At 39.2% G+C, this 6,676-nt stretch overlaps 1 protein-coding gene across 1 annotated transcript in view; it reads left to right on the top strand.

Annotated features, from left to right (window-relative positions):
• TAF4B (TATA-box binding protein associated factor 4b) overlaps window positions 1-6,676 on the top strand; it is a 116,786-nt gene that overhangs the window by 93,880 nt on the left and 16,230 nt on the right. The gene's annotated exons all lie outside the window — the stretch shown is intronic.

Here is a 6,676-nt window from a genome sequence, read left to right as displayed (position 1 = left end):
TTATTGAATACTTCCTTAAGAGTCTAGCCATGAAAACAGACTCAGTCGTTAAGTGAAGAGTGCCTGTAAAATAAAGAAAAAGAAAAAAGAAACCATGGACATCAGAAGGAAGTGGCAAAATAATTTTTAAATGCTGGAGGGAAAAGAACTGTTAGCCTAGAATTCTATATTCAGTGAAAATAACCTGTAGCAATGAAGGTGAAATAAAGATATCCTCAGATGAAGGGGGAAAAGATAATCCATTGCCAGAAGACTTGTGGAGAAAGAACTGCTTAAGGAATTTTTCAGAATGAAGCAAAATTATATCAAAGGGAAACTGAACCTCGGGAAGGAAGAAAGAACAACAGAAATTGTAAATATTATAGACTGTTTCTCCTTTGAATTATTCGAGATACATTTAATTAAAAACTAGAAATTGTAACAGCAAGGATTTTCAATAGATATACACTTGGCCCTTGAATACCACAGGTTTGAACCGCACATGTCCACTTGCAGGATTGTTTTCAATACTGCAAATGTATTTTCTTATGCTTCTCTTAATAACGTTTACTTTACCCTAGCCTACTTCATAGTAAGAATATAGTATGTAATATACATAGCATACAAAATTTCTGCTACTTGACTGTTAATGTTATTAGTAAGGCTTCTGGTCAACAGTAGGCCATAAATCAAGTTTTTAAGAATTCAAAGCTATATTAGGATTCTTTTTTTTTTTTTTTAATTTGCCAGAAGGAATGTCTGCTTCCTGGAAACAGAAAGACCGTGAGAGAGAGAAAGCAAAAAAGCACCCCTCATGGGGCATGGGCACATTGTAATCCCTTCTCCTTCGTTTCTCCCTCTCAGGATTTTGGACATGCACACTCATGTGCCTGGCATGTTTCTCAAGCCATTGCGTCTGAGAGGCATACTGAGCAATAGGTTGGGTGGAATCCAGTTTCCTTCTCCACCAGGCCATAGACTGGCCCTATACATGGACTCTTGACTGAGGGGTGTTATTACCCCAACTCCCAAAAGATAATAAAAGGGATAACAACACACAGACAGGCATCCATCGGATCTTCATGTTGCGATCCAACCCCAACCTCAGCTAGCCAGGATCATGGGAACAAGTGTCTGCCACGCATGTAGGGAGATCCAGAATTGGAAATTGGGACTTTTTACGTGGTTTCAGCATTACAGAGTGTTGCACTGTTGCCGCACCACTGCAGCTGGCCTAATACGTTCTCAGGGCTGAGAGGCTGAATACTTTCTTCCAAAGATTATGAGAAAGGCAAAATTGTCTGCTTTTATTACTGTTACTCACATTTTACTATAAACCCTTGCCAGTAAAATAAGGCAAGAAAAACAAAAGAAAATAGATGAGAGAAAGAAAATAACTGGTTCTTTCATTCCCTTAAATGTCTTTTTTCTTTTATGGACATCCTTTGGTTGTCAAACACAAGAATTCCTTAATGGATCTTAACTCATAAGAATTTTAATATCTTACGTTTTTTTCTAGTTTATAGTCTTGCATTCACATTTTGAGTTAATTTTTTATATAAAAGTGCGACGTTCATGTCTAGATAGATTTTTTTGCACGAATGTCCCATTACTCTCCTTATTGAGAAAGACTATTCCAAATACTACGTGGAAGGACAGATTTTAATCAGAAATTGTTATTGCATTGAAGAGTACATAGCGTGAACTGAACTGAACTTTGAGTTGTACAGAGAGGTTACTGTGTGTTTTAAAGGGAGCATGAGAGAGTAGGAAGGAAGTAGGAGCTCATTAGAGTCAGGGAAATGAAAAATGTTTTGAAACAGGAGTTGGTCCATTTGAAACCCATCTAAGTTTGCTAATCTGTGCTTATCAGATTAGGTCTTTGCCCTGCTTGAGTCTGGGAGAATAGGGCCTTATCTTCAGGTATTGACTGGAACAAATAGTCCATTCTTTTGACAGCCTTGAGTTTTTTCAAGTAGACCCTTTAAGGGGATTTAAGGTCATTTTAGGATTGAACTGTTAGAAATGGTGTAGTTTATGTTAACTATTTTTTAGGCCAAAGTTGAGACCTAGTTCAGAAGAGGGCTCAGAGGAACCTAGCCAGAGTTTGGTCAAGGAGAGAATTTTGTCATTTCTTAACTGAATTTTTTCTGCACCTTGGTCAAAAGTCACTTGGCCATATCATAGGTCTTACTGCTGGACTCTCTATTGTGTCCCATTAATCCAAACCAAAACAATGTGGCAGTACCACATTGTTTTACTTGGTGTAACCTTATAGTAAGTCCTAAAGTCTAATGATGTGATTCTTCCTATTTTGTTCTTTTTGTTTTTCCAAGATTGATTTAGCTATCCTTTTTTTTTGCCTTGCCATATAAACTTTAAAATCAGCTTACCCATATCTACAAATAATGTTTTCAAGTTGTGAAATCTGTAGATCAATTTGGAGTGTATATTTTTATTGAGTCTTTCTTGTAACCCCTGAACACAGTATGCCTCTCTGTTTTATTTATTTTGTGGCTTACAGTATACAAATAACGGTACATGATGCTTTTATTCCTCAGTATTTCATCTTGGGGGGAGTTACTGTAAATAACTTTTTTTTTGTTTTTTTGTTTGTTTGTTTTAGAGGTTCCTGCCATAGGGTGCATGTGTTTGCTGGAGACAGTGAATTAGAGACAGAGAGTGAGAAAGTGAGAAATCACCTCACATGGAGAGATGGCCATATCACGATTTCTTCTTCATTCTCTTCTCAGGATTTTGGGCATGCATACCCGGCATGAATTTTTAGGCCACCAGGTCCAGGACTCAAATCGTAGTCAGCCATGTGGGGATACAGTGCCTTACCACCACATCACCTGCTGGCCCCTTATCAGTGACTTTTTTTAAGCTAAGTTTTTAATTATACCTTAATGGTATTTAGACCGATGATTATTGGTTTATGTTGATCTTGTTACATTTTACCTTGCTAAACTCACTCATTAGTCCTAGAGCTTTTTCTTGTTTTTATAGATTACTGGGGGGGGGGGGGGGTTGTGCGGTTCTGCATAGATAATTATGGCAACTAAGTGCCTTACTGCTTTTGCTGAACTGAACTTGCTTATGGACTTGGCCCATAGTGTATGCCAAATCTGCATTAATGCCCAGAATTTCTTCCTGTTCTAATTTAAAGTACCTGGTTTTTCTGTTTCGTGCTGGCCAGGACACATTGTTTTGGTGTGATTTGGTTTAAGGGTTATTTTATCTATATATCTGTCTATCTATCCATCTGTTAATCTTATTTAAATTTGACCAAAGAGGGACAGAGTGTATGTGAGAGAGAGAGGGAAAGTGAGAAAACAAGCTGCCAGGTCCAGAACTCAGACCATGGTCCGCCATATGGGAGTCCAGTGCCCAACCACCATGTCACCTGCCGGTTCCAACGTACATTGTTTTGAAAAGTTTGTTACAAATGCAGGGCCAATCAAAACTATGGTCAGTCTCCATTTTAATAACAAAATTTTCTGTGACATCGTACTTGAAACTTCAGAAAACCAAAGTATAATTTACAGAGTAGGAGGAAATGTTTTACTACATAGAGAATTTGAAGACAGGGACCAATTTAAAAACCTTTTATTTGGTGTGACTATCTTGCAGATACCGTTTCTCTACAGGAAGGATTCAAAAATATGGTTTGTTTGATTTGTGCTGCAGGGTAGATTAACTAAAATCATATTTTGTCCCCCTAGAAGGTCCAGATTTTGGCAGCTTTAAACTATACTTTAAACTTTAAAACTATATTTTTTTATTAAACTGACCAGCAGCAACAAAAGATATCTTACAGCTTTTGAAAACACTTTCCCAAACAATTTATAAGCAAACACACAGTTTAAAAGGATTTCCATCCTGTAATTTGTAGAGCAAATAAAACATGGTTCTTAGTTCACTTTCTTTGCTTAACTGCTCTCTTAATCCACTTTGACTGCTAAAACAAAATGCCATAGACTGGGTAGCTTATTTATAAACAACAGCATTTTATTTTCTATAGATCGGGAGGCTGGAAGTCCATGATCAATGTGCCTATGTATCTGTTGTCTGGTTAGGGCTGTTTCCTCATAGATGGGTGTCATTTTGTATGTTCTTACATGGTGGAAGGGATTGGGGGCTTCCTCAGGGCTTTTCCATAAGGGCAATCATTCTATCCAAAGTTTGACCCATGACATAATGACATTCCTCCTCCCCCTTTCCTAATATCACCATCATAGGGTGGTGATGGGGGCACTAAGATTTCAGCATTAGAATTTTGAGATGCAAAAGTTTGCTAAAGATTCAGTTATGTGTGACTTATTCATTGTCTTTCCTCTAATATTAAAATAATCTGAAGTGGACTTAAGGTGAAGTTTATTTGCTTGGCATCTTTGAGATGGAAATGTCATCAAGCAATTTTCTGTTTTCATCTTGCCCTTTTTTAAAAATTTGGTTAGTGTTCTTTTAAAAGAATATTCCCTGTATTTGTATAGGACTTCTCAGCAGGTTACTCTCAGTTCACCCACTAGATCTTCTTGAATACATGACTGTCAACCAGTCTGAGGTTCTTTTCTCTTTTTCCTTCATAGTAATGAGATATATGTATATGTAAAATAATATATGTATACATAATATATATATATAATATGTTTATATCATATCTATCTATAATGTAATCTCTGTTTGTTTTAGGTTTTTGTCACAGGGTGCTTGCACTCCCCAGAGAAGAGGGAGAGAGGGAAAATGAGAAAGCACCTCCTCAAAGGGGATGGCCATTCAGCAATTTGTTCTCCTCTCTGGATTTTGGGCATGTATACACATGTACCTGACGTGATTTCTTTTTTTTTTTGAGAGATTTTCACTGTAGGGCACGTGCGCTCGCCAGACAGACAGAGAGAGACATAGAGACAGAAAGCGAGAAATCACCCCCCAGGGGGGATGGTCACGCCGCAATCCCTTCTCCTCCATTCTCCTCTCGGGATCTTGGGCACGCACGCACACGCGCCCGGCGTGAGTTTTAAGCCACCGGGTCCGGGACACGAACCGTGGTCGACTACGTGGGAGTCCAGTGACATAGCCATTACGCTAACTGCTGGTTCCCTCCTGACGTGATTTTTAAGCTGCCGGATCCAGGGCCTGAACCGTGGTCTGCCATGTGGGAGTCCAGTGTGTTAACCATCAGGCCACCTGCTAATCCTAATAATAATAATAATAATAAATAATGAGATTTTGATGGGAATTGAACATTCTTCCCCTTCTGTAAAAGGACCTATATAGTGGCATTTCATTTTTCTTTCCTTTTTTTTTTTTCTTTTTTAGAATTTTAAGATTTTTTTCCATAGGGCTCTTGCACTTGCTGGAGAGAGACAGAGGAGAAGGAAAGTAAGAAATCACCCCCCAGGGGGGCTTGCCAAACTGCAGTCCCTTCTCCTTCATTCTCTTCGTGAGATTTTGGCCATGCACGTGCATCCAGTGTGTTTTTCAAGTTGCTGGGTGTACGACTCAAACCGTAGTTGGCCATGAGGAAGCCAGTACCTTAACCTGCTAACCTATACCTCGTTTATTTTATTTTGAAGATTTTTTTTTACATTTTCAAGTCTAATTTCAACTTGAAAAATCCAACTTCTTTTTTTTTTTTTTAATTTGTTAGGGGGCATGTGCTCTTGCTGGAGAGAGAGGGAAAGTGAGAAAGCACCCCCTCCCAATGGGAGAAAGTCACTCCATAGTCCCTTCTCCATTTCTCCTGTTGGGATTTTAGGCACACACAAACGCACACACATGTACCCAATGTGCTTTTTAAGCATAAGGTCTAAGACTTGAACTATGTAGTCAGCAATGTGGGATCCAGGTGTCTTAACCACTGGGTCATGGACTGGATCTCTGGTTTTTTTTTTTTTTTTTTTTTTTTTTTTTTTTTTATAAAATCTCACCCTTTTTACTTCCTTGATGGAATGATGATGTTTTGACCTTTTTTTTTTTTGGAGAGGTTTTTGCTATAGGGCACATGCGTTCGCCAGAAAGACAGACGGAAAACGAGAAATCACCCCCCAGGGAGGATGGCTACGCCGCAATCCCTTCTCCTCCATTCTCCTCTCGGGATCTTGGGTACCCACGCACATGTTCCCAGTGTGAGTTTAAACCACCAGGTCTGGGAATCTAACCACGGCCGACTACGTGGGAGTTCAGCGACATAGCCATTACACTAACTGCTGTCCCTGTTTTTGCCTTTCAATTCAGCATCTTTCATGCAGCCATGTAGAAAGTAATTGCTGAAAGTTCATGTGTTGGAATTTGGTTGTATCCTATAATTATTAAGAGAGTAGAAACTTAATTCAGTGGAGTGTTGGAAGGTGTGGCCCTTTGGAGGTGTTTAGCATGCAGGTAACGAGGCTCGGGCTTCCATGGTTGAATCTTGGTGAGTTTTTGAAGAGAGGGAATAATAGTGACACACAGACACTGACAGGGACGTAGATGCACGTGCTTTCTTTGTCTTACCATGTGATTGATGCCCTTTGCCATGTTACCTCCCAGCAGGAAGACTCTCATCAGGTGCGGCCTCCCAAACCATGAGCGAAATAAACCTCTGTTCTTTACAAGTCCCCCAGACTTGTGTATTCCCATTACTAGCATACAACGGACTGAAACGCATGTGTAACTATAGTTTGACCCACTTACTTAAAAAACGATACCTTGT

This window comes from Tupaia chinensis, unplaced genomic scaffold (genome assembly GCF_000334495.1).
Source record: "Tupaia chinensis unplaced genomic scaffold, TupChi_1.0 Scaffold000414_1, whole genome shotgun sequence".
NCBI classification, from domain to species: domain Eukaryota; kingdom Metazoa; phylum Chordata; class Mammalia; order Scandentia; family Tupaiidae; genus Tupaia; species Tupaia belangeri.
Note: the sequence above shows the minus strand (reverse complement) of the source record. Positions and strands in the feature narration are given on the sequence as shown.